The sequence below is a fragment of the Leucopleurus acutus genome (genome assembly GCF_964270905.1).
Source record: "Leucopleurus acutus genome assembly, chromosome: 11".
Taxonomy (NCBI): Eukaryota; Metazoa; Chordata; class Mammalia; order Artiodactyla; family Delphinidae; genus Leucopleurus; species Leucopleurus acutus.
In genome coordinates this window covers 96397670-96424957 of record NC_139152.1, presented here as the reverse complement: position 1 = coordinate 96424957, position 27288 = coordinate 96397670, and the positions used below count along the sequence as shown (strand labels likewise).

The window sequence follows — 27288 nt, the reverse complement described above, 5'->3', positions numbered from 1 at the left end:
GATTCCAGTTTGAACTAAAAGGGACAGAGAAGGCTGGATGACGGAATACAGGAAGGCTGCAGGACTTCTGGAAGGAATTCTACAGGACAGGATCATAGAGCCATTTGGCTGCAAACATGCTCTATCCTTTAAGAAAAGGGAAATATAACCCCAAAGATAATTCAGAGATCATCAGGGCTGCCTCCTTGGTTTCAAAGGGTGGGGCTACTGCCTCCTTTTCAACAGGCCCAGAGCCTTGGGGGGGCAAAGTGCTGGAAGAGCTGTGGGGGTGATGCTGTGCCCCAGCGGGCCGGGAAGGGGGAGCATCAAGCCAAAGATGCTTCTCCAGCCTGAAAATCGAATGGAATTTGCCCCATTGGGCTTTGGACTTGCCTGGAACCTGTGACCTCTTTCCTCTTTCCGATGAATCCCTTTTGGAATGGAAACGTCTATCCCATGCCTGTCCCACCACTGTATTTTGAAACCTTCTAACTTGTCTGGTGTCATAAGTTCACAGCTGGAGAGGAATTCTGCTTCAGGATGAATCACACCTCCAGTCTTAACCGTATCGGATTCAGATGAGACTCTGAACTCGAGACTTGATGCTGGAATTAGATAAGAATTCGGGCGCTGTCGGGATGGAATGAATCCATTTTGCATGTGATGAGAACATGAATTTGGGGGGGGGCAAGGGCAGAATTGATAGATGGAACGTTTGTGTCCCCCGAAAACCTTATGTTGGAAGCCCTAACCCCCAATGTGACTGTTTGGAAACAGGGCCTCAAAGGAGGTAATTAAGGTTAAATGGGGTTATAAGGGTAGGGTCCTGATCTGCTAGGATTAGTGTCTTTATTAGAAGAGACACCAGAGAGTTCTCCCTCCCTCTCCCCGCAAGCAGGCATCACCAAGGAAAGGCCAGATGAGGCCACAGTGAGAAGGCGGCCAGCTGTCTGCAAGCACAAGAGAGCTCTCACTAGAAACCAAATCCGCCAGCACCTTGATCTGGGTCGTCCACCCTCCAAAACTGCGAGAAAATAAATTTCTGTCGTTTAAGACGCCCAGTCTATGACACTTTGTTATAGCAGCCAGAGCAGACTAAGACAGTGGTTAAAAAAGATCATGTGTTCTCAGCTAAAGAGGGAGGCGAGTTCCTTGAGGGTCAGGCACGACTCGGATAGGGCACTTGGTGGAGGAGCAAGGAGCATGTAAGACAAACAAATCTCATTCCTTTTTACAGAAAAGAGACTCCCACCGCCAAGCTGGGCAGTCCCCCAACCCTGGGTCCAGGTTCTTATAATTTAGGAATTTCAAGATGGATCTGCCTCAAATGGGCTCTTCTCAGAAATACAGCTGTGAATTAGAGCCAACAGAAAATGATTCCCTCAATGTATCAGCATGGTACCTGACCTCACACCCAGGTGCACACCTGGGTTCAACTCCAAGATCTGTTCCCTATTAGCTGCATACAAGCTGCTTAATTTCTCGGTGTCTCACTTCCCTCGCCTCTAAAACAGGAAAAGTAATGTCTACTGTAAAGGGGTGATGTGAAGGTTCAATAAGATGTCTAACACAAGATAAACATTTAATATCAACTATTTTTATTTTATAATCATTATGATTACTTTAAAAGATGGGCAAAGAACATGAACAGGAAATTCACAGGAAATATAATTCATTAAGAAAAGTTACTCGGGGAGACTTCCCTGGTGGCGCAGTGGTTAAGAATCCGCCTGCCAACGCAGGGGACAGGGGTGCGATCCCTGGTCCAGGAAGATCCCACATGCTGCGGAGCAACAAAGCCCGTGCGCCACAACTACTGAGCCTGCGCTCTAGAGCCCGCGAGCCACAACTACTGAGCCTGTGTGCCACAATTACTGAAGCCTGCGTGCCTAGAGCCCGTGCTCTGCAACAAGAGAAGCCACTGCTACGAGAAGCCCGTGCACTGCAATGAAGAGTAGCCCCCACTCGCCACAACTAGAGAAAGCCTGTGCACAGCAACGAAGACTGAATGCAGCCAAAAATAAATAAAAATAAATAAATAAATTCATTTAAAAAAAAATAAACGATCCTCAGGGAATTCCCTGGCAGTCCAGTGGTTAGGACTCAGTGCTTTCACTGCTAGGGGCCTGGGTTCGATCCCTGGTTGGGGAACTAAGATCCCACAAGCTGCATGGCACAGCCATAAAAAAGGAAAAGAAACTCACTGATGACAGAACCACATGTTAAAACAACAAGACGACACTTTTCACTCATGAGGCTAATGAGAGAAGAGAGCCAGGTCGATGAGGCGGAGGAATAGGCACTCTCCAACACTGCCAATACAGTGAGTGTGTGAACTGATGGTGTCTGTGAAGCAACGTCTACCAAAATGAGCAAGCTTCCTACCCACCAGCCAGCTCCCCTTCCTCTTCCCTGGCACTGCCCCAATACTGTTGCTTTCCCAGGTACCCCGGTGAAGCTGCACTGGGCTAAACCAATCGTAACGTTTCTTTTCCTCGCCAGGATTGGCTTGGACGAGGGCATGTGACATCACCCTGGCCAATAGGAAGGAGAGGAAATCAGCTAAGGGGCTTCTGGGAAAGACTTCCTTCACACTTAAAATGGGACAGGAGAAATAATCCCTTTTCCTGCTGCTGTATGGCAAAGCGTAGTAAGGAGATGGCAGAGAAGAAAGACTGCCCAAAGGTGTTTAATAAACTGACTCAATGAACTGCTCCCCCTCATTTATCACTTGAGATTTTAATAAACTCCATTTTGAGGAAGGAATTCTGTTACTTGCAGTCAAAAGCCTTCCAAATGATAAAATGCCCTTTCCCTTTGACCCAGAAATTTCTCTTCCAAGAATTTAACCTACCAAAATCCTTGTACAAGCCCTCAAATTATATTTGTACAGGGATTTTAAAAATATATTTATTTATTTATTTGGCTGCACTGGGTCTTAGCTGCGGCACTCAGGATCTTCACTGCTGCGTGCAGGATCTTCGTTGAAGCGTGCGGGACCTTTTAGTTTAAGCATGCGGAATTTTTAGTTACAGCATGCAGGCTCTTAGTTGCAGGCATGCGGATCTAGTTCCCTGACCAGCGATCAAACCCGGGCCGCTGCATTGGGAGCACGGAGTCTTAACCCCTGGACCACCAGGGAAATCCCCAGGGATTCTTTTTCTTTTTTTTTTAAAGAGAAAAAAACTAGAAGCAACCTTAATGTCCACCAGTAGAGAATAGCTTAATCAATCACTTGCATTATGGAATACAATGCAGCTATTGAATCTATATGTACTGTCATGGAGATGTCTCTGTACGTGGTTGAGAAAGGAAAAAAGCAGATTTCAGAACATTCTGGGTTGTCTGATTACCTCTGTGTGAGAGAATATTCTCCAATTTAACTGGTTCTCTCTGGGAACTGGGATCTGCCAAGAGGCAACAGACCACTTTCCTTTCTGCTTTATATACCTCACCATGGTTTGGACTTTTTGCAGAGAGCAAGTATTAGCCTTGTAATCTAAAATACAAAATGAGATGACTGACATCAGGCCAACAGTAGGACAGGGGCCAAATGGGAACCAGTAGCCTGATATTAAGCCCAGTGCTCCAGGACTGCCAAAATGTCCATGGACTGTTCTTCCCAAGAAAAAGACCAAACCATTGACCTGAGAACCATGAAGGAAACACATTGTTTTTTCCATTTTGGAGAAGGGTTTGAAAATGACAGAATTTTAAAGACTCAGATCTTCATCAGACCAGGCAGGGACTGTGCTAGCCCCTCCAAAATCTCAACGTCTGGCCCATGCTTGACACAGAGGAAGTGCTCAGGAAATGGTGGTTTGGATGAAAAAGAAATGGATGAATGTGTATCAACTCACCCAATCCAAGCATTACCTAGATAAGAATGAATGAGTGTTGAATAAATAAATGAGAAAAACTGAGACCGAGATAAATTCACAATCAGGTAATAATATTAACATTTCCTGAGTGGCTACCATGTTCCAGGGGCTGTCATGATCCCTATACACATAATACCTTAAGGATTGCACAATCCTATGAGATAGGGACTGCTATCATTCTCATTTTGTGGAGGAGGAAACAGAGGCACAGAGAAGTCAAGTGACTTGCCCAAGGTCACACAGCTGAAACAAGGTAGACCTGGGATTCAAACCCTAGCAGCCTGGCCCCAGGGCCCACACACATCACCATAATTACCCTTATTGTCGCCCATTAAGTAATCAGACCCAGCCCCAGGACCCTGAGTGTGTCATCATGCTCAAGACTCGCCCACCCCCAAAATAATTCCCTCCTCTGCTCCTGAATCCCCTTCTGGCTAGCACAACCTTGATTCCCTTTCTTGGTCACATTTAAAAAAAATTTTTATTGGAGTATAGTTTACAATGTTGTGTTAGTTTCAGATGTATAGCAAAATGGATCAGTTGTACATACACATATATCCACTCTTTTTTTTTTTAGATTCTTTTCCCATATAGGCCATTACAGAGTATTGAGGGGAGTTCCCTGTGCTCTACAGCAGGTTCTTCTTAGTTACCTATTTTATATACAGTAGCGTGTATATGTCAGTGCCAATCTCCCAATTTATCCCTTCCGCCTCTTGGTCACATTTCGTGAAAGGGTTGTCTATGCTGTTCCCACATCCTCACTTCCTACTCCCAGCAAGCCCATGCCCACTCCACTGAGGGTGCCTGCCAAGGGTCCTCCCCGTCCCAGGGGCCTCCGAGCTGCTGAGTCCAGTGGGGGACAGCTTTTCACTGGCCTTTTCTAGGACCCCTGGCTGCGTCTGCTGGTCCTCCACTCCTCTGCCCAGGTCTTCCAGTTAAGGGACGGTGCTCTCCTCACTTGACATGCTCTCCCCAGATGAGCTCTTGCATTTCATGATCTCATGAGTCATGTCAGTGACTCACAAATCTATTCCTCCCACGAGGTTCACCCCCTCCCCAGTATTTCAGATTCACATCTCTTACCTTCTGGGAAGCGCTTACCCAGATGTCCAATCCCCAGACTGTTGAGGACCTCTGTGCCTTTCCTCATCCTGAACCCTCTACGTGGAACGCCCTCCTCCTCCCCAGCCCGCCCCCAGCCAACTCCTACTCATCCTTTAAGACCCAGCTTGGATGCCTCCGTGTCCAGAAAGTCCTCCCTGGCGCCCATCCCGGTTGGGCTGGGTGTTCTTCTCACTCAGCACATCCCAAACTTAACTCAGCAGCTTCTCCCCTAATCCTGCTCCTCCACCATTATTCCCCAACTCTAGTCCTAGATCCAACCGTCATCCTGTTCTCAATCTCCAGTTCCTTCCACCTTCACCTCCCAAACACTTCTTCACTCTTCTCCCACCATCTCCACTAGTAGGCCCTCATCATCTCTGGCCAGCAGCCTCCGTCGAGCTCCCTCCAATCTGTTGCCATCTGGTGGTCAGGGGTATCCGACATACATGTCAACGTCACTCCCACGTGCGACATCAAAACCCTCCCAGGTGCCTGCACACGCACAAATGAACGTAGGTTTAAGAAAAGGCAGAAAGTGAATAAGCTCTCTAGTCCACTAATGTACCAATGCCAGTTTTCCGGTTTTGATCATGTATATTGGCTGTATATCACCATCAAGGGAAGCTGGGTGAAGGGAACTCTTTGTTACCATTTTTGTAACTTCCTGTGAAGAAAGTTAGAAAACAAAACAAACCTTGCATGACACCCACTACCAGGAGGACAAAGGCCAAGCTGCTCACCCAGGTCACACAGCACCCACCCATGGCCAGGCCTGGAATGCGACACTCCAGCAACTTTGGAGCATCCAGCTTCCCGTTCAAGCTGCCCGCTCTTCCTGGAACAACCCTAATGCCCAGTGCTTCTTTAAAGCTCAGCTGAGGGCTGCCCTGGTGGTGCAGTAGTTAAGAATCCGCCTGCCAACGTAGGGGACACGGGTTCGAGCCCTGGTCCGGGAAGATCGCACATGCCGCGGAGCCACTAAGCCCGCGAGCCACAACTACTGAGCCCACGAGCCACAACTACTGAAGACCATGTGCCTAGAGCCTGTGCTCCACAACAAGAAAAGCCACCGCAGTGAGAAGCCCACGCGCCGCAACAAAGAGTAGACCCCGCTCACTGCAACTAGAGAGAGACCACGCAGCAACGAAGACCCAATGCAGCCAAAAAATAAATAAATAAGAGGATTAACAAATTAAAAAAAAAAAAGCTCAGCTGAGGTGGCTCCTCTACCAGGAAGCCTTCCTTCCCCAAACCCCACCTTTGCACAGCACCCCAAGCTCACAAGCACTGCACCGATCCTAGTTAATGTTCCCATTCTCTCCCTAAACTAGGAGCTCCTTGAAGCCAGAAGCTGGGTCTGATTCATCTCTGAGCAGCACAGAGAAACATATTCTGAGTAAGTGGAGTCTCATAAATCCTAGAATAACAGTGAAGATGTGGGTTTCAGTAATCTTTTTTTTTTTTTTGGCATACCGCGTGGCCTGCGGGATCTTAGTTCCCCAACCAGGGATGGAACCCGGGCCCTTGGGCAGTGACAGCATGGAGTCCTAACCACTGGACCGCCAGGGAAATCCCTCAGTCATCATTTATTAAGCACTTTCTCTTACCAGGTATTATTCTAAGAGCTTTAAGTATAATACTTAATCCTCATAACACCCCTTAAGAAAGTACTACTATCATCCTCATTTTACAGATGAGGAAACCAAGGCACAAAGAGGTAAAGTGACCGGCCAGGGTTCGTTACTAAGTGACAGAGCTGGGCTTTGAACTCTGGTAGTTGCACTCTGGAGACCACGCAGTGTCACCTCCTGACTCAAAAGTGCTCCCTCACCCCCACAGGCCGCCTTCAGCCTAGACCCACACTGCACCCTGCCACCCCGCCCCGAGCACTCACCTGCCCTAGTGCAGCCTGCAGACGGGCCACGCACAGCATGAACACCACCTGAGCTTACGTCATCTCCATGCCTGGCACTTCTCCTGACTCACCAGGCCCTCAATGGCTTACTCCGAGAGACCAGGAAGGCTTTAATTTCACAGTCCCCGACCTCACTCATCAGCTTTCTGGGTCTGCGTGGAGCCCGAGGACCCTCTGCTCCAAGGAGGTCAGGGAGGGGTCTCAGCTCACTTCTGGAGGCTACCTGCTGGGCGTGAAGCACCTTCTATGGCAGGGGTTTTGAACCTGGGGCCCAGGGAGAGAATTCAGGGGTATGTGTGACCTTTCTTCAGGGGTCTGGGAAAACATTTGCAACTTTTTTCACTAACTCCTACCTGATATTTAACATTCCACTCGATTATGAATGTAGGCAATACACTCAGTAGTGTCAGCACAAGAAATCACAGCTTTTTCCCTGTCAAATTTCAGCTACTGCGGACACAACAAAATATTGTTCACGCTCACCACAACTTCAAAATTACAGTAGTTACATTAGACTCACTGCAGATCTTATTTTTTAGTGCATTGAAATAAAAGCCCAGCTGTAGTTCAAGAGAATTGGTTTCCTTTGTAATCCTGTGTATTTTACTTTATGCATTTAAAAAGAGTATTCTGTGGGGCTTCCTTGGTGGCGCAGTGGTTGAGAGTCCGCCTGCCGATGCAGGGGACATGGGTTCGTGCCCCGGTCCGGGAAGATCCCACATGCCACGGAGCGGCTGGGCCCATGAGCCATGGCCGCTGAGCCTGTGCGTCCGGAGCCTGTGCTCCACATCGGGAGAGGCCACAACAGTGAGAGGCCCGCGTACCGCAAAAAAAAAAAAAAAAAAAAAAAAGTATTCTGAGAAGGCATGCATGGGCTTCCCCAGGCTGCCTGATAAGTCTGCAGTACAGAGGTGCTTGAGAAGTCCTGCTCTCAGGAATCAGGTTATTTATCCCTACAGTAATCTCAAAAGTAGGTGCTATTATCCCCACGTTCCACCAAAAAGCGAGACTTGCAAAAATAAAGTGTTTTTTTTTTTTTTTTTAAATGAGGCTTGGCGGGATCTGTGACTTGCCCAAGGCCACACTGCTGCATGGGAAGGAGGCTGCAGGTACTGGCACCTCCAGGCTCCGCCAGGAACATCTGTCCAGAAATGAACACGCAATGGATACCCGCAGGACTCAGCAACCTGCAGTTTGTTTCTTTTAACTGGTCACCTTGAATAGAAACCAAAGTTCAAGAAACTTCCCCCAGGCCCCCTCCACAGCCCCACTATAAGCCAAACTAAGAGTCAGCTGCAAAGCGTAATCTCCACCCTCCCACAGCATTCTGGTTCCAAAGGGCTTTTTTTTTTTGTTATTTATTTTTGGCTGTGTTGGGTCTTTGTTGCTGCATGCGGGCTTTCTCTGGTTGCAGGGAGCAGGGGCTACTCTTCGTTGCGGTGCGCGGGCTTCTCATTGCAGTGGCTTCTCTTGTTGCGGAGCACGGGCTCTAGGCACAGGGGCTTCAGTAGTTGTGGCACGCGGGCTCAGTAGTTGTGGCTCATGGGCTCTAGAGTGCAGGCTCAGTAGTTGTGGCACACGGGCTTAGTTGCTCTGCAGCATGTGGGATTTTCCCGGACCAGGGCTCGAACCCGTGTCCACTGCATTGGCAGGCGGATTCTCAACCACTGTGCCACCAGGGAAGTACCCCAGTGCCACCAGGGAAGTCCCCCAAAGAGGCTTTTACTTTCTTCATCTTGTCTTTCTTGTTCGCAACAACCTAAGGGCCCAACTGCACAGAAGGGTTCAAACCCACATCTTTCTCCAGGGGCCCAAGCTCTACTCCTGCTTCTCCACCTCCAAGACCCACCTGCTAGGCTGCTAAAGTGAGACATTTAAACAGTAACTCTTTTATATATATAATAGAAAAGTAACAGAAGCTCACTGTTAAAAAATAAAAAATAAAAAAAAAAAAACAGAGCTTGCCCAGAGTCCAGAGCTCAGAGTGACTGGTTACCATTCTTTGTTTTTGTTTTTTTTTTTTTTTTTTTTGAGCAATTTGAAGTCACTGCTCCTCTTCATGGGCGGAGAAATCCCTACCTGGGCACCAAGAGTTTCATGGGCTGCTCTGCAGAGGGCCCTGAGCCGGTTCCAGTCCCAGCCCTGTCCCATGCTAGCTTTCAGGGAATCAGCCTGAGCCTCTTTTTTGTCATTTACAAGATGGAGCTAATGATATCCACCTTCCAAGACTATTTTGTAGATTTACATAGTCCCCTCCGCCTACACACACACACACACACACACACACCCAGAGGAGGTCAGAAATTTGTGTTTCTGCTGAACTGGGCACCATCAGAGAATACTTGGCAACTTTCAAAATTATCCTGTAAGTACTTTTCAATCAGTCAACCCCAATTTCTTTGCAGTTTCCTTCTAGGCCACTCTTTTCTGGCAAGGGCTGCTCTGGACCACCCTGCTACTATTATTCATTTACTCAACAAATAACCACAGGACACCTTTGTGTGCAATGGGCTCTGCCAGATGCTGGGAGAACAAGGTTAATGAAGTCCCTGGCCTTGGACAGCTTGTGGTCCATGCACAGCAAGACAAATAAAAAGGCCAGTGTTAAATGCACAAGTAATGATACAGTTAAGAGTTACAAAGAGGGCTTCCCTGGTGGCGCAGTGGTTGGGAGTCCGCCTGCCGATGCAGGGGACACGGGTTCATGCCCCAGTCCAGGAAGATCCCACATGCCGTGGAGCGGCTGGGCCCGTGGGCCATGGCCGCTGAGTCTGCACGTCCGGAGCCTGTGCTCCGCAGCGGGAGAGGCCACTACAGTGAGAGGCCCGCGAACCACAAAAAAAAAAAAAAAGAGTTACAAAGAAACTAAAATAGGAAATGTGGCAGGGAATGATGGAGAGGGGGGTGGGCTGGGAGCTTAGCGAAGGCCCTTCCAAGGAGGTGGCATTTAAAAGGGACAATTAGGATCCAGTCACAGGAACGTGGGAGGGGGGTAAGGGCACACCTGGCACAGGCTATGGTGAAGACAATGGCCCTGAGGTGGGAACAAACTTAGAATATTCAAGGAAAAGACAGAAGGCCAATGAGGCTGCAGTACTGAAGTGAGGGCAGGCCAAGCAGGAAGGAAGGGGCAAGGGACAGGCTGAGGCTGGTCAGAGAGCTACACACGGGCCAAGCTGGAGAGCCAGCACTGTGCTCTATGTGTGCCAGGAAACCACTGGAAGGTTTTCAGCAGAGGAGTGACAGGGTCTCGCTCTCGAGAAGATCCACTTGGCTGCTGTGTTGAGGATGGACGACAAGAGGGGAAGGTGTCAGGTTAGGAGGCTACTGCAGTTGTCCAGGCCTGGATCAAGGTGAGCCGTGGAGAAGATTCAGAAACACTCTGGATGTTATTAAATGTTCATGGCAATCACAACCATGCCCTCACACCGGGTGGTCTTGATAGCTTTCAAAGTTCCTTCATTTAAGTTTCAGAGCAAACCTGAGGCAGACGGGACTGAATCAGCAAGGCCATTTTTCAGAACAGGAGACTGAGGCCAGGAATGACAGGATGATGGTGCCCCAACTCACGCAGCCAGTGTGTGCTGGGACTGAACGAAAGGCAGGACTTTGGACTCCCTGCCCTGTGCTCCTCTGCCTGCAAAGGGACAGGGTATGACATGGAATGCTCCAGAGAACAAGAGCTTAGATGAGCCTCTGAAAAGCCCAGAAGGGTCAGAACCTCGACCTTGCCCACAGCCCTCAAGGAAGTGCTCGACGGATTCTGGCTGGCTGACCCCAGCTCTCGGCGTCAGGGAATCTGATACCCGGTTCCCTCTCTGAGTCATGGTGTGGACAAGACAGGAAGAACTGAGGGGTGGGTGGCCCCTCGGGTTTCTTCTGAAAAACAGAGACCTCTTTCACCTTGAAAGATTATCATGAGGATTAATGAGAGACTGTGGGCAAAAGCACGATACAAATGTTTGATCATTAGGGTTTCCAGACAGACAAGAAAAGAGCTCCATGGAGACGGAAATAGCTTGACAGCATCTCCCCTGCAGGACGGCTAAGACCTCGGACTCGGAAGTCCAGCAGGCCTGGCTCCCTCTGACCCCCTGCTCTACCTCAGCTGTGTGATCTTGGAACCTCAGTCTCCCCATCTGCAAAATGGGGCTGTTAAGAGTTGTTCCTGCCTCAAAGAGTCGTTAAGTGGATTCAGTAAGAGGAAGCGCAGAAAGCACAAGCACAGGACCGGCACACGGCCGCATTCCAGACATGGTGGCTGCTGTCGCTACTGCCACTGTCACCATCAGGCCTGGGTCTCAGCCTCTGATTCGGGGCTCGGGAACTGCCGCGGAACTGAAGTCAACTAGAGATGTCTCCTGGATGCAGAAATGCTGCCGCCCCTTCCCTCTGGGCCTCCACAGCCTGATGGGGAAACAGCGCTAACACACCTGCAGAAGCCATCAGGGCGCCTGCAAAGAAACAGACTTACTAGGAGAAATAAATAAGGTGGGAAGGAGCCCCATAGCTGGTGATGACAGAGAAAGGAAAACGAGCCTGTTTTCTATGGGCCATTAAATGTGATGAAAGGAACTGGCTTCTGTGGAGACTCCTGGGAGCTGACACGTAGCAGTCACTTCATCAACCCCAGCTGAGGCTCCAGTTGAGGCGGCAGCCAGACTTCCTCAGAGGATACCTCCACCTTCTGCTGTCTCACCTTATCACCACCAGCCCCGTCAGCCTCCTGCCTCCCTCCCTCCCAGCCTGACCTAGTCCTCCACCGGGCCAGCTCAAGAGCCAAACTGCCCGGGTTTGCCCTCCAGCTGTCACTTACACGACGTCACTTAACCTCTCTGTGCCACAGCTTCTTCATCTGTAAAATGGGGACAATTATAGTGCCCACCTATAGGGCTATCATAAAGATTGAATAAGCTCATCTAGGAGAAACCACTCATGAGAGCTGGCCACTAGCTAATTGCTGGATTGGTGTTTGTTAAGTTACTAAAAAATTTTAAACCCCTCTAGTTCCTCTCATCTGAGTCTCCTGTCCCGATCCCCGGGCACTTGGGCTCCTCCCAGAGGTTACCACCAAACATCATCAAACCTCAGGGCTCATTTTCGGAAAAGGAAACTTGGGCCTGGAGAACCCAAGGGACCACAGTGGCAGAGCCTGACGTGAACCTGAACTCACGCCTGCCACCTGCACCGTGGCTGTACCAGATGATCTGCCTGTTCTTACTTCACACCACCCTGCCTTTGTCCAACTCAGTGCCTCTCCTTAGAATGCCCTTTCTCTGGCCTTTCTCAACCCATCTTTCTTTTTTTTTTTAATTTTTAAAAAAATTTATTGTATTTATTTATTTTTGGCTGTGTTGGGTCTTCGTTGCTGCACACGGGCTTTCTCTAGTTGCGGCGAGCAGGGGCTACTCTTTGTTGTGGTGCGCAGGCTTCTCATTGCGGTGGCTTCTCTTATTGCGGAGCACTGGCTCCAGGCGCGTGGGCTTCAGTAGTTGTGGCTCGCGGGCTCTAGAGCGCAGGCTCAGTAGTTGTGGCGCACGGGCTTAGTTGCTCCACGGCACGTGGGATCTTCCCAACCAGGGATTGAACCCGTGTCCCCTGCATTGGCAGGCGGATTCTTAACCACTGCGCCACAAGGGAAGCCCTCAACCCATCTTTCAAATATTTAAATGGCACTTCTTCTCAGAAGACCTTCCACCCCCCAGGGCAAAAGAAATCTTCCTCTACACTGGGACATAATTCAATTTGACAACAAAATGGCTGAATGCGTCCTCCTGGCACCTCCACGGGGGCCTGGGACACAGAGGGTGAATCAGATCCAGTTCCTGTCCTTGGGAAGCTCAGGTTAATCATCCATATCTTTCTCCTTTCCAAGCCACAAGCTCCTCCGTGGCATCAAGCCAGGCACTAGGAACTGAACTCGGATCTCCACACTCAGGGCTCAGTCTTCCTTCCACCACCATTCTTCCTTCTGCAGTCAGGCTTCCAGAAACCTCCTGAGAGTACCTGCGAGGCCATGGGGCACAGGGCTGGTTCATTAAAACTCCCTGGCCTTGGGGAGCCTGCTGACATTTTAGCTTAAGCCCCCACCCCCGGAACATGTGCCAGTTCAAACTGTCCTGGTCTCTGTTCTTGTCTACATATTTGGGATGGAGGTGGTCCAATACTGACGCCATGCAGCACACTTAACAGTCACCCAGGACTGGCTTCAAATCCAGCCAGGTGATCTTGGGCCAGCCACATAAATCATGTGTTCCTCAGTGTGTTCAGCTGTGAGATGGAGATAATAATGCTCACCCCTCAAGGAGCCACTGTAAGAATTAGCCAGAATGTACGTCAACCTCCCAGAGCGGAAGCAATTGTGGTGAGCCCAGAATCCCCTACCTCTTCTCCACCCCAGCCAAGCATCCCCATTCTTTCAAGCTCAAGACCCACTTGCTGAAGGAAGCCTTCCCTAACTTTTCCAGGTTACCCTGAGAGCTCTCTCTTCTCTCCACTCCCACCGCATTGACCCTAGTATTGACCATTTCCTTGTTCTCTCATTGGTTCGCTAGTTAACTTTCTCTTCCCAACCAGCCTCTAAGTGGCAAACTCAACCCAAGCCTGCCCCACAGCATCGCACTGTGCTCACAAGAAGCGCTTGAAAAGTAACTTGCTAAGGTAGCCAGGACTCTGGGAGAAGGTGAAGATTTGGAGGCAGAAAACCAGGTGGGAATCCTAGCTCTGTTATGTGACCTTCCAGGGAGAAGCTTCAGCTCTCTAAGCCTCAGGTTTCTCATCTGGAAAATGAGGACTGAAAAATGTCGAGCTGAAATGGTTGCTATGGAGGACAAATGAGCCAGCATATGTGAAAGCCCTTTTGTTATAAACTAAAAAGTGCTATTTAAGGGATTATTATTTTCAGATTTTCAAATCCAAACCTACTGATGCCTCAACTTTCCTATATCTAAGACTCAAGAGCCCAGCTCTTAGCCCCAAATAATCAACCCAAACCCACATTCTTAACTGTTCATCCTAAACAAAAAGCCAACAGCCTAGAATTCACAGCATCCATGGAACCTCGTCCCAGCTCAGGGCTCACAAAATCTCTCTCCTACCTTCAGATCTCAGCCCTCCTGGACACAGGTTTCTCCTTCCCAGCTCAAGGAAGCCCACACCACAAACCTATTCCAACTGCGATTGGCTGGGCATCATTTCTAGCTTGCAGTCCAATTTCCACGGAAAGTGAAAATGGGGAAAGATGACCAAGGTGGGTATGGTAGTATGTGGGGGGAGAGGGGGGTCTAAGTCTTGGTAGTAGCATTAAAGATTCTGCTGGAATTTTGTGTCCACTAGCTGCTAAATGTACTATAATTATCACATTTGTGTGAAAATCCAAGGATCTGCATTCTGCTGTTTTCATGGGACTGGATGAATTGCAGGCACTGAGGAAAATGCTAAGAAGTTGGAGTTCAAAGTCTTGTACCCAGGAAACAAAAGTCCCAGTAAGCAATCCCAGAGAAATGAAATCCCTGACAAAGCTGATGTGGACACCACAGTCCCTCACTCCGGGCCCAGGCCCCTTCTCCAGCCCCTCCATTCCTTCTCCAGCCCCTATTCTTACCCATTAATGCCATGTAGGTATCACACCCATCAGAGTCTATCAGAGTGAATCCTGATTTTTTTTCCCCTGGGAATACTGCTTTGTCTCTGTGAAAGACCCCCAAACCGGGCACCTTATAAATATCCGAGCCAGACAGATTTTAAGAGGAAATCGGGGAAAGGAAGGAGCAGGCCGGGAGGAGTCCCTGAGGCCCGCGGAGGGCAGGAGGGGAGTCCGAGGCCGGGGTGGGTGGCTCCCGTGCACTCATCTCCCGGGGGCGCCCCCCAGGCGCTGGAGCTGTCCCCCGCAGCCCCTGTGCGCCCCTGGTAGGACGACGGACCCCTCGCAGGCCTGAGCCCAGGGACTGATCCCGCGACCGGAAATGCACCCCCCAGACCGCGCCCCCCTTTCCTGCCGCCCTCTCCCCCGGGCCGGGCCGCAGGCCCCGGATCCCCGGGCTCGCGTGGCCGCCGCAGCCGGCAGGGGCGGTCCGTCGGCGGCTGCGGTCCCTCCAACTCCCGGCGCTGCGGGGCCAAGGCGCACACAAAAGGAAGGGGCGCGTTGCCAGCGACGCCCCCGCCAATCGCCTCGAACCCCATCGCGGGAACCGGCAAAGCATCCGCACACCCCAAAGCTTCGGACGCCCAGGAGAGAGCCCCCCACGCAATTAGTTCCAAGACACCCCTCGGGGGGTTGCAGAGGCAGCCACATCTCCCAGCGGCAGGTGCCCCCGGCAGCACAATAACTTTGAAACTTTGGGGCAGGGCACGGGGGCCGGGAGGGGGAGCCCCAAAAAGAGGGAAAGGGGGGTTGGGGGACTATTCATTTTTGCAAAACGCACTCTCCGGGTGTCCCCGCGCAGCTCCGGCCTGGCCAGGGCTTTCCGCACCTCCTCCCAGCCCGGCGCGGCCCCCGGGCGCCCCGAGCCCTCCAGAGCCGGCCGCCGGTTCGCGGTCGGGCCCCGGCCTCTGCCCCGCGGGGCTCGGGCCGCGCGCAGCACTCACCTCGGCCGGGCTGCGCTCCCCGCGGGCCTGCGCCGAGCCCGATAAATGGTATGCTATGACTAGAGGTATGATTACGTTATTATTATTAGTAATAATAAGAGTAAATGCTATTTAATTACGGGCGGCAGCATCCTGCTCCCGGCGCCGCCGCCCCGGCAGCTCCGTCCATGTGGCTCCGGAGAGCTTTACTTTCATTTCCAGCCCCCTCGGCCGGCCGCTCGCGGCAGCACCCGCTGGAGGCACCGTCTCCCAGCAGTTCTTCCTCCTCGGGTCCTAGAGCGCGGCTCCCCTAGCCGGGCGCCGGGGGTGGGCGGCGCAGGCTGAGCACCTGGGGGCGGAGGGGGCGGGGAAGTCCCCCTTCCCCTAGGAAAGCTCATGCCTGGAATTCACCTTTATCTTCTTAGAAAGTGTCCTTCCCTCTTGGGGCTTTTCTTTTGGCAATTCTGCATTTCTGGGCTGATGCTGTTCTAACTCAGCTGATGCTGTTCTAACTCAGCGCCCCGGCCCTTCCTCATGTGTGTAAAGAGCCCCCCGAGGTTTCCAGATGCTTTCAATGAAGGCGCCCCAAAACCCTAGATGCCTTGTGACCTTTTCAAGGATAAGGACCAAAGGCTCAGAGAGGAATCAGGACCTCCCTCGACTGTTGTTGTATGTATGGGATCTTTCCCGAAAGGATTTGAGGCTGCTTAGAAGACCCAGAAGGTAAGGGGAGATCACCAAAGGAGAAACTGGCTGTCAGCGTCCCTGGCACTGACACAGAGCTGGCCAGGTCCAGGTTGGATTTGAATCCAGAGCTTCGGATTCCAAATACGGTGTCATCCCACCCTACCACCACCTGCCCCGTGGATTCCTGAGAGTTCTCTACCCTCTTCATTTTACACGCACACACACACATATGTATGTATATGTGTATATAGGTACATATATATACCTATATATATGCCTATATGTGTACCTATATATGTGTGTGTGTATATATATTAATTTATTTATTGAGGATTAGCTGTGAGATTTGTAAAGATTTTATCTTTACAAATGTTATCTTTTCCACATTTGTGCCAGAAAATCTTAGGGACTGGAGATACATCGCTGAGATAAATTTTAAACACGCTGTGGTAAATGCTAGGAGGGACCAGAAACTGGCACAGTTTGCCTATTTAATTCTCACAATAATCCTGGGAGATTGCTTTTAGCATGCCTGTTTTACAAATGGAAAACTGAGGCTCAGAGATTAAGCGACTTGTCCAAGGGGGCAGTTCTGACTCCAGAGCTTGTATGCTTCACATGGCCTCTCACACTTTTCACTATCTACCATAAGGGAGCCTTGAAAGAGGGGTAAAAAGCACCTGCACCGCTGGAATTTCTCAAACTCTTCCTTCTGTGGGTGCCATCTCTCCCCTCACTACTCTAAGATTCATAAACAAAAAGGCAGCCTCTGGCATAAGGGTGATGGACATTTATGTCCAGAAACGAAAAGCAGAGTCCAGTGGCCTTCTGACTCACTGCGAGGAGGGCCTTGTTTAAAATGAAAACCTTTAACCCCTCCCACCACCTCAGAGATTTTTTTTTTTTTTTTTTTTTTTTAACCACCCTGCGGTTTGCAGGCTCTCAGTTCCCCAACCAGGGATTGAACCCAGGCCACGGTGGTGAAAGCCCAGAATCGTAGCCACTAAGCCACCAGGGAACTCCCAGAGATTCTGATTTAGTATTTCTGACAAGCACGGCTAGGTCACCTGTAATCCCAAGATCGTGGGCTAAAGGCATACACAGGATGAGCCTGGCAATTTAGGGAGCCTGGGTGGTACGGTGGGGCTGTCACTGAGGCAGCATGAGAAAGACCAAGGTCTGTTGGAGTCCCAGCTCTGCCACTTGCTAGCTGTGTGACCCCAGGCAATCTTGCAGCATTAGTCTCCTCATTGGTAAGATAAGGATGAGAAAACCTAATCAACATAAATTTTGTTTCAAGGACTACAATTAAATAATAGCTGTAAAGCATATAGTATAGTGCCTAGCCCACGGGTATGAATAAATGTTCGTTTCCATACCTCCTGTACAATTTATAGTGAAACACTCATGACAATTTATCAGATTAGGTTCCATTGTTATTATCACTCCCATTTTATGGATGAAGCTGTTGAGGCCAGTCGGACTACTGCATCTTGCCTCAAATGAACTAGCTGGTAAAAGGTGTGGTGATTCCACCATCCCAGGCTGCCAGTGGAATAACACATATCCTTAAAAAAGGACTGGAGGGACTTCCCTGGTGGTCCAGTGGCTAAGGCTTCACGCTCCCAGTGCAGGGGGCCTGGGTTCAATCCCTGGTCAGGGAACCAGATCCCACATGCTGAAACTAAAAAAAAAAAAAAAAAAGAAATGAGGACTGTCCATCATTTAAGGAGGATTCAGCTGGACACCAGCCCTCCCCTCTCTGCCTTCACCTCTTGAATTTGGTATCAACTAGTTAAACTATCTGAGCTGCCTGAGATGGTAATTGGGCCCTTACAAGACCCCAACCAGAGGTGGTGGTACTTTGGAGAGAAAGGCCCCAAAGGTGGCACCAACAGGTTGCCCTATGTCCCCACATTAAAGCTGAAATAGCAGTAACAGCCACCACTTTTTATTTACTTATGAGTCAAGCACTTTGCCCATGTTGATTCTCTTACCCTCCCCAAAACCCTGTAAGGTAGGGATTGTTTTTACCTATTTCAGGGTGAAGAAACAGACACAAAGCAGTTAACTGACTAAGAAAGAGGTAGAGACAGAATTCAGTCCCAGCCTCATCCCTCTGTAAGACCACAGCATCGTGATGTGGATATCTTAAATCTGGATGTATCACTGGTTACCCCCAAGAGCCTGTCACAGGAGCGGGTCGCTGGAGAATGGGAGGTGGACACTCATGCTCTGACCTTTGAGGAACTGACAGGTACATCATTCAGTTACCCTTTCTCCAGCAGGCACCTCCTGCTCCAGGCTTAGGCCTGCCATGGCTTGGACCCCAGAGATGCCTTCTTATCCCCTGGGAAGAGCCTGAGTGCATGGCAGTCTTAAGTGCAACCATGTACAGTATTCATTCACTCACTCAAAAACATTCATTGCCAGGCCCCACATGAGGTCCTGGGACTGCAAATAAACCCCTTTCCCCACAGCTCCAGCACAGTCCCAGGTCCCAGTCCTCCAGCAAGGCGTCTTGGGGTTTAGGGAAAGACCTTGAAGATAAAATGCACCATTTTAGGCTCAGGTTGGGGATAATGAGTACTTTCCCCATAGGGTTACTAAGAGGATTAAGTGAGTTCCTGCATGCAAAGCATTGATAAATGTGTGGTTAAATAAATAATAAATAAATAATGCATTCTTCTGGGGACCGGTCCATAGAATTCAGATTCTCAAAGGTGAAGGTGATTTTAAAAAAAAGAGAGGGGTGGACCCATAAGCCTAGAAGCTGAGATAGGTTATAATACAGTGGATGAAATGCAGGTGATAAAACATAGTCACATTTGTCCCCAGTATGCTTGAAAATGTTCAAGCATACAGAAGATTTTGTTTTTTAGAGGAAAGCACATTTATTTATTTACTTATTTATTTTATTTATTTTTGGCTGCGGCGATCTTCGCTGTGGTGTGCTGGCTTCTCTCTAGTTGTGGCGCATGGGTTCTCTTCTCCTCTAGTTGTGGCGCGTGGGCTCCAGGCATGTGGGCTCTGTTGTTCGTGGCACGCGCGGCTCTCTCGTTGAGGTGCGTGGGCTTAGTTGCCCCTCGGCATGTGGGATCTTAGTTCCCTGACCAGGGATTGAACCCGTGTCCCCTGAATTGGAAGGCGAATTCTTTACCACTGGACCACCAGGGAAGTGTGGTGGTCTGAACACGGGTTGGAAAAGAATTTCCAGACACAAGGCAGAATGTAAAGAAGATAGAATTTATTAGCGGGAAGGGTCGCTGCCAGAACAGTGGGCCGACTTCCTTGTAGTCTGGGAGAGTGGAGCCCGAGCATGTGCTATTGATCAGTTTTTATAGCCAGAAAACAAAGGAATGGTCCGAGGTGTAATTTTGTTTACTGATTGGTCGAGGCACATACACCTTCCTTCTATAGGGTAAGAGTGGGACAGGGCAGATGCCTTTCCTTATTTGGGACAGGTCCCGTTTCCCAGGTGGGCTCCAGATTTCATAACCATCGCAACATGGTGGTGGGGAGGGCAATTGATTAAGAATCCGGTAGGGTGTGTAACGCTGACACTTTTTCAGGCAGGGTCGTCCTTTGTCCTTGAAGCACCATTGTCCTTGGAGCACCACCTTCCCCCCTCTCTTTATTTATAGGTCCAATTCCTTGGCCCTAATGGATACCCTGCTCATGTCTACCTAACTGCCTAATTCCCTCTCAGGCATTCGGGAACCCCTTTGTGAGGAGAAGGGGCGACAAACTCTCTCTGGCTGCTTCCTGCTGAGCGGGGGCATCGTGGGGCCGTGGGTTCCGGTTGCCTGCTCTCTGTCAGGGTTTATCTAGGGAGGAGTGCGGGCCCCATGGAAAGTGATGGCAGCTTGTTCAAGGGTTGTACAAGTGTTGTCTGGCCAGTATTCTTGTTGCATCACCATTTGGAGGTTTATTTGTGGTATTCTGGAAGAGACAAACTTAACAAGGAGGTTAAAAATACATGGCCTGAAGATTAGGAGAAGTAGAAAGGCTACTATAGGACCTAGGAAAGGGGTTAGCCAAGAGAACCACGACCAGATATTAGTCTTGAAGTCCCACCAGTCGAGTCCCCCTGAGACTGCTTCCCTGTAGAATCCATTAGCTCTTTCAATAATTGCTCGAAGATTGGTCTGGACCTTGCCCGACTGGTTGACAAAAAAACAGCAATCCTCCTTTAACATTGCACAGGTCCCTCCTTGATTAGCTGTTAGGAGGTCCAGAGCTCTTCTATTTTGTAAAACCACTCCTGCTAGAGAATTTATTTGTTCTTGCCGGGTGTTAATTTGAGCTGCTAGGCAGGCAGTCTGTTGTGTGAGTTCAAGAGAGAGCTGTCAGGCAATGGAGGTACCTCCAGGGGAACTTGGTGAAGGATATGGGGTGGGATTTTAGCTAGAGTAAGCTTCGCAGCGGCTATTAAAGCCATATTTACCGGCGTAAATGATAAAGTAGCTTCAAGTTTTGTTAAAAGGTTCTGGCCTAACAGGGGTATTGGACAGGCCAGGAGAACTCGGAAAGAATGGGTGAATAGGGTATTTTCAAGGGAACAGGGTAAGGGCGGTGTAAAATGGCCATATGAGGGCTTTCCATCTACTCCCATTAAGAGGCTTGAGGAACAGCAAGTGGGACCAGAGAAGGAGGTCAGGGCCAAGTAGCCCCTGTGTCAGTTAGAAAGGTTATAGTAGCCCCTGCCACATCCAGGGTTACCCGGGGCTCCTTCGGTCTTATGGGGAACATAGGCGCCTATAGATTGAGCCGTGCGCACCGTCAGTCATCCGCACCCAGGAGCCCCAGATCTAGAGCGCAGTCGGGTTCTTGCCCCTGCTAGTCAATTACCACCAACAGGGGTAATTGGCCTTGACCTTGGCCCAGAGGGCTGTGACCCAAGATGCCCCGAGTGTTGGGTGGTCGCGGCGTTGGCCTCCCCGCTTGAGGGCGGCAGGGACAACTTGTCTTCCACTGGCCCTTTTGGTGACAGTAAGGGCACTGGGTATCAGGTGGTGGGCCGTTCCTGACTCTGTGCCCCTGCTGACTGCACTGGTAGCAGCTCAGCGGTGGTTTCTGAGACGGGAGGGGGGCTCCCGTGGGTCTGTTTTGGGAGGGACCGTGCAATGGTAAGAGCCATATACTGAGCGCGTTGTTTTAACTTTTCTTCCTCTCTTTGTTCTCTTCTGTTCCTAGAAGCCTCCTCCCTATGGTTAAAGACCTTAAAGGCCGTGTCAAGTAGAGCAGGAAATGGGGTCTGTGGCCCTTGCTCTAGTTTCTGTAATTTCTGTCTTATGCTTGGGGATGCCTGGCTTATAAAGTGAACTACAAGTATAGCCTGACCCTTAGGGGTCTCAGGGTCTTGGTTGGTGTATTTCCTCATAGCCTCTTCTCATCGGGCCTGAAAAAGGGCCGGATCCTCAGAGCGTTCCTATGTAACTTCTCTGAGTTTATTATAATCAGGTTTGATGATTGCCTTTTTCATACCTTCTAGTAGACAGGTAATCACGTAGTTTCTCCTAGTGAGCCCTCCTGCTGGCCTATTTTCATCTGCCTGGTGTCTCCATCCTGGGTCTGCCCTTGGGACTGCCTCCGCCCCTGCTCCTTTCTCATTAGATCCTGGCCTTTTCTTTATGATGCAGCAGGTAGTTAGGACCACATGAATATCTGGCCAGGTTAAGTCAAAGGCTATAGTTAGGGCCTGGAATTCCCTGATGAAGGTGGAGGGGTCCTGGCTGAAGGAGCGCAGTTTCCCTTGGATATGAGAGAGATCAGACATGGGGAAGGGGACATGAACCCTGATAGCACCTAGGTCTCCGTCAGCGACCTCTCGTAGGGGAAGCATATTGGGACCGGATGCTGAGTTTTGGGCTGCTCGTGACCGAGTGTGGGGAGTGGAGGGAAGGTCTGCTTCTGGGTACGGAGGTAGGGGTTGGGGAGAAGGTCGAGGAGGAGACTGGTGAGACCAGGGACAAGAAGGCTCATCCAAGATACCTGGTGGAGGGGGAGATGGGGAGGGACAAAGTAGTGAAGCTGGAGGAGGAGGGTGGGAGGATGAGGCATTAAAGCGGCAATGGAGAGACACGTGCGACAGGAGTCCCTCAGGCTCAGATTCTGACCCAGGGCCGTGAAGACCAGCACGGATGGAACCTCGGAATCCTTTCCTAGTTTCCAACTAGTTGGAGGACTGTGTTGTAATTTAGGGTCCCGTTAAGAAGCCATTGTTCTTGGTGCCTCAGTTTGTACTGGCGCCAAGCCGTGTTACAAAAGGAAATGAGCCTCTTCTTCTTGAGATTGTCTGGGTCAAATTCCTTCCAATTCCTGAAAATACAACCAAGAGGTGAGTCTAAGGGAATAGACGTCTCTGAACCCATTCTTAGCCTCAGTGCGACGAAGGCACCAATGACCAGAGAGGGGAATTCCCGGAAACCAGCTGGGAATTGACTCACCGATAGAAAATTCTCAGGGATGGGAAGGAGCTCTCCCAGGACAATCTAGAGACAGTGAGGTCCTCTGGAGTCAGTCCGAGCTAAGGAGAAAGAAGCAGAAGAGACAGAAAAGAGGACTGAGGATTCCGCCTTCTAACCCTACCGAGGAGGCGGTGGCCAAGGGACTGTGGGCTTTGTGCTTTGCTCCGTCCACGGTGTGCCTCGCATTGCACGGAAGTCGTCTTGGCGGGAGTGGACGCTCTAACAGCCTGGTCTGTTCCGTGACCCCCTTATCCTTTCACGGGAGTCTTCAAGCGGCAGGCGCCCTAACGGCTTTTCAATGCCTGACCCGTCCCCGCACGATACCAATCGGCCTAGTCCGCAGTCGGGGGGAAGACAGAGGGATCCTCAGCCGTCTGGGCGGCAGTTACTGGGGCGAAGCGAGCCGTGGAGCCTTCGGAACACGCCAGGATGTGGCCCTGGCCGGAGTTCCTCTGTTGATTTCACGGCAGCTTGCCTGTTCACAGAGAGTCCCAAGGAATGAGGAGAGGAGGTGGGGAAGGAGATCCCCCCTGGAGGTCCCTGTACAGGCCACCAAATGTCGTGGTCCGCACGTGGGTTGGAAAAGAATTTCCAGACACAAGGCAGAATGTAAAGAAAATAGAATTTACTAGCGGGAAGGGTCGCTGCCAGAACAGCGGGCCGACTACCTTGTAGTCTGGGAGAATGGAGCCCGGACGTGTGCTACTGATCAGTTTTTATGGCCAGAAAACAAAGGAATGGTCCGAGGTGTAATTCTGTTTACTGATTGGTCGAGGCACATACACCTTCCTTCTATAGGGTAAGAGTGGGACAGGGCAGATGACTTTCCGTATTTGGGACAGGTCCCATTGCCCAAGTGGGCTGAGGAATTTCGTAACCATCGCAACATGGTGGTGGGGATGGCGATTAAGAGTCCAGTAGCGGGTGTAACGCTGATACTTTTTCAGGCAGGGTCATCCTATGTCCTTGAAGCACCATTGTCCTTGGAGCACCACAGGAAGTCCCTCAAGCATTCAGAAAATTGAAAGAACTGTACAGCCCTATATTATGCTACATTTGTTAAGATTTTGCTGTATTTGCTTTATCATATATTTATCCTTCCATCCATCCATCCACTCATCAATCTACATAACATTTTTGTTAAAAACGAAACAGGTAATTTTTACCTTTCTTCTTTATGCTCTTTTGCATTTGTACTAATTTTTAAAATTGCTGTCAGTTTTCATTTAAAAGCTGAAATAATTTCCATTTTGGAACAAAAGAATTATTAAAAGGAAATATAATCTACCAAAAGGATTTGGTACCAGGAAACCCTTCATACACGTTAGACCCAAATTTAAGCTCCTCCCCAGACACCATCCTTTTCTATTTTATTCGACACTGGATTCTGGAACAGTGCCTTGTACATAGTAGATAACTACTGGAGTAGTTATCCAGTAGTTATGGAGTAATGGAGTGAATGAATTCTTTTAAGTATGGTTGTTTATCGAGGTTAAAAAAAATAGTTAAGGGAGCCCTGGGCTTGAACCCAGGGGGGAATGTGGTTTGAGTTATCTTTAACAAGGGGAGGGGGCAGGCTCTCCAGCAATATGGGTAGGCCAGGCCCACCTGCCTCTCCCCCGGGGCCCAAGGCCAGCATCCAGTTGGATCTTGGGACTTTCTCTCTACATTCCTCACGTGTCTGACATAGTTCGGGCATTTGTTTTTGATCTGACTAAATGGCAAGTCTGCAGCCTTGGTAGCTCTACAGGAAACCAGAATAAATATCGTTTATTCCATTTACAATTGGCAATTAAGTTTGTTTTCAGGCACAAGAATGGAATTTAAAACACTCAGTTAAAGTAAACCAAACTAATCAGAGGCAGTCTGCTTTTCTCTTCAAAACATTAAAAGAAAGAAAGAGGAAAGGAAGGAAGGAAGAAAAGAAAACAATAAAAACCGCTGCACAATAGAGAGAGAAAGAGGTCTGGAATATCCACTCTCCCCTTATTCTCACCTCACACTCACAAACTGACTTGTTTTTCATGTGTATTGAAAAGAACCCCAGAGATCTGGTTCTACTATCTCTTGTCTAAATTCCTGTGTAATTAGGGCAGGTTACTTGACCTCTCTGGGCTTCAGTTCTCCATCTGTTGAAAAGAGGAGAGGGATGGCCTAAGATGGTTCTATCTGTCTGTCAAAAGCTTTGATTTCATTTCTCGGGGCCAGGCAAACAGACTAGCTCTCAGGTGGTAACTTGAGAGAGAGTTGGAGAAAGGGAGGGAGAGAGAGAAAGATGACGACAAATGTGTTGATTGGAAACACTGATGGTTCTGGACTCTTCAGACTCACTGTGCAAACCCCCTTCTCCTTTTTTAAACCCTAGTCTCCCCATTTTATTTATTTATTTATTTTGGCTGTGTTGGGTCTTCGTTTCTGCGCGCGGGCTTTCTCTAGTTGTGGCGAGTGGGGGCCACTCCTCATCGCGGTGCGCGGGCCTCTCACTGTCGCGGCCTCTCTTGTTGCTCACAAGCTCCAGAGGCGCAGGCTCAGTAGTTGTGGCTCACGGGCCTAGTTGCTCCGCGGCATGTGAGATCTTCCCAGACCAGGGCTCGAACCGATGTCCCCTGCATTGGCAGGCAGATTCTCAACCACTGCGCCACCGGGGAAGCCCTCTCCCCATTTTAAAGGGGTTTGAGAGAGAATCTAGATTCAGGAGTAACAAACAGAATCTCTTTGCTAAGGGCCTGGGTTTGTGATTTTTAGCTTTGAATGTGAACACCTGCAGGCAGAACACCTACACGCCGGTTCTCCACAAGCCCCAATGGACCCCTGTTACCTCCTATTACTTCCCGGGGCTTTGAAGGCCATTGAGTTTCTGCTAAGAATTCTCTTGCAGTTGTGAAAACCTTATGATCCATCACCCAGAGGAGGAGGAAAGGATGCTCGCCTAAGATGTTCTGCCGCCCACCTCTCTCTTCCCTTTGGGAGGTGTCCATCAGAGAAACGTCTCAGAGAGTAAAACTGGAAAAGGGAGGGGCTGAGGATCACCCCGAGGAAAATTCAGACTGATTGATCAGTCCTAGCTGGAATCAGCACAGGAATAGCATCAGGCCTAAGTGGAAGCTTTTCAGCCTTCTCAGATGATGGTTCATTTTAAGGAAACACCCCGTGACCCTGACTGGAATCCAGTTCAAATGAGGAAACCTGAAGCATCTATGATAGGCCAGGCCCCAAGAGGATGCTGCTCACATAGAAACAGTACCTGCCCAGAGGCTCTCCAGGAAGCTGCTAAGAGGACTGTTAACTCTGTGAGAAAGCTCTCAGACCGACTGCTCTGGGGGCTTGCAGCTTGCGCTGCAGGAAATCCTCCTGGAGGAGGCGGCAACCTCCTCCTGGAGGAGGCGGGCCTTGCAGGCAGAGAAGGAGAGGGAGGGTGGAAAGAGGATCCACATCTCAGTAGTTGTGTGAGCCAGGGTCTGGAGCTTCAGTGTCTCACCTCTGCTGGGAAGGGTGGCAATGAGGCCCACTTCCTTTGTAGAGATTAAATTAGTTGTATGTGGAAGGATCTGGCACATAATATATTTAACCCTGAATTGCAGGTAAAGCAACAACACATGTGTGGGCTGAGTTGTGAGAGGTAACTTTGGAAAAGAAAGCTGCATATGTTGAGGGTGATTATGTGTGGGAGCTAGAGTTTCTTGGGTAATGTTTACCTTTCTCTTTATCCTGTTCTGTGTTGCTTGAAGTGTTTATAATGAACATATGTTATTTACATAGTGGTTAAAAAGTTCTTTGTGAAAAGAAAAAAAGAAAAGCTGTTTGTGTTCTGTTACTTTAAAAAATTTGAATCTAGAGAAAAGTGGCAAAAAAGTTCAAAGAACTTCAGAGACCCTTCGCCCAGATTTACTTATTTTATTTATTTATTTTTTACTTTTTGGCTGCGTTGGGTCTTAGTTGCAGTATGCAGGATCTTCATTGCGGCATGTGGGATCTTTTGTTGCAGCGTGTGGGCTCTACCTTGTGGCCCAGGGGCTTCTCTCTAGTTGTGGCGTGTGGGTTTTCTCTCCCTACTTGTGGCGCGCGGGCTCCAGAGCACATGGGCTGTAGTTTGCGGCACATGGGCTCTCTAGTTGAGGTGCCCGGGCGCCAGAGTTGTGGCACACAGGCTTAGTTGCCCCATGGCATCTGTGCCCTTAGATCCCCGACCAGGGATCGAACCCGCGTCCCCTGCATTGGAAGGAGGATTCTTTACCACTGGACCACCAGGGAAGTCCCCAGATTTACTTACTGTTAACATTTTGCCACATTTGCAGTCTCTTGCCGTATATATATGTGTATATATATGTATATACACATTTTTTGGAGCCATTTGAGAGTAGGTTGCAGACATCATGCTCCTAATTATATCAGCATATATTTCCCAAGAACAAGGGCAGTCTCTTACATAACCCAGTACAATATAAAAACAAAAAAAACCAGGGACTTCCCCAGTGGCGCAGTGATCAAGAATCCGCCTGCCAATTCAGGGTACACGGGTTAAAGCCCTGGTCCGGGAAGATCCCACATGCCGTGGGGCAACTAAGCCCGTGTGCCACAACTACTGAGCCCACGTGCTGCAGCTACTGAAGCCTGTGCGCCTAGAGCCCGTGCTCTACAACAAGAGAAGCCACCGCAATGAGAAGCCCGCACACCACAAGGAAGA

The 27288-nt window shown here is 49.7% G+C and overlaps 1 protein-coding gene across 1 annotated transcript in view; it reads right to left on the bottom strand.

The window, feature by feature from the left end:
- ZC3H7B (zinc finger CCCH-type containing 7B) overlaps positions 1 to 15661 on the bottom strand; it is a 53160-nt gene extending 37499 nt beyond the window's left edge. Inside the window, exon 1 of the mRNA XM_082850849.1 lies at positions 15469 to 15661. The gene's annotated coding sequence lies outside the window, so the exon portion shown is untranslated. The remainder of the gene's footprint in view (positions 1 to 15468) is intronic.
- Positions 15662 to 27288: the final 11627 nt, after the last annotated feature.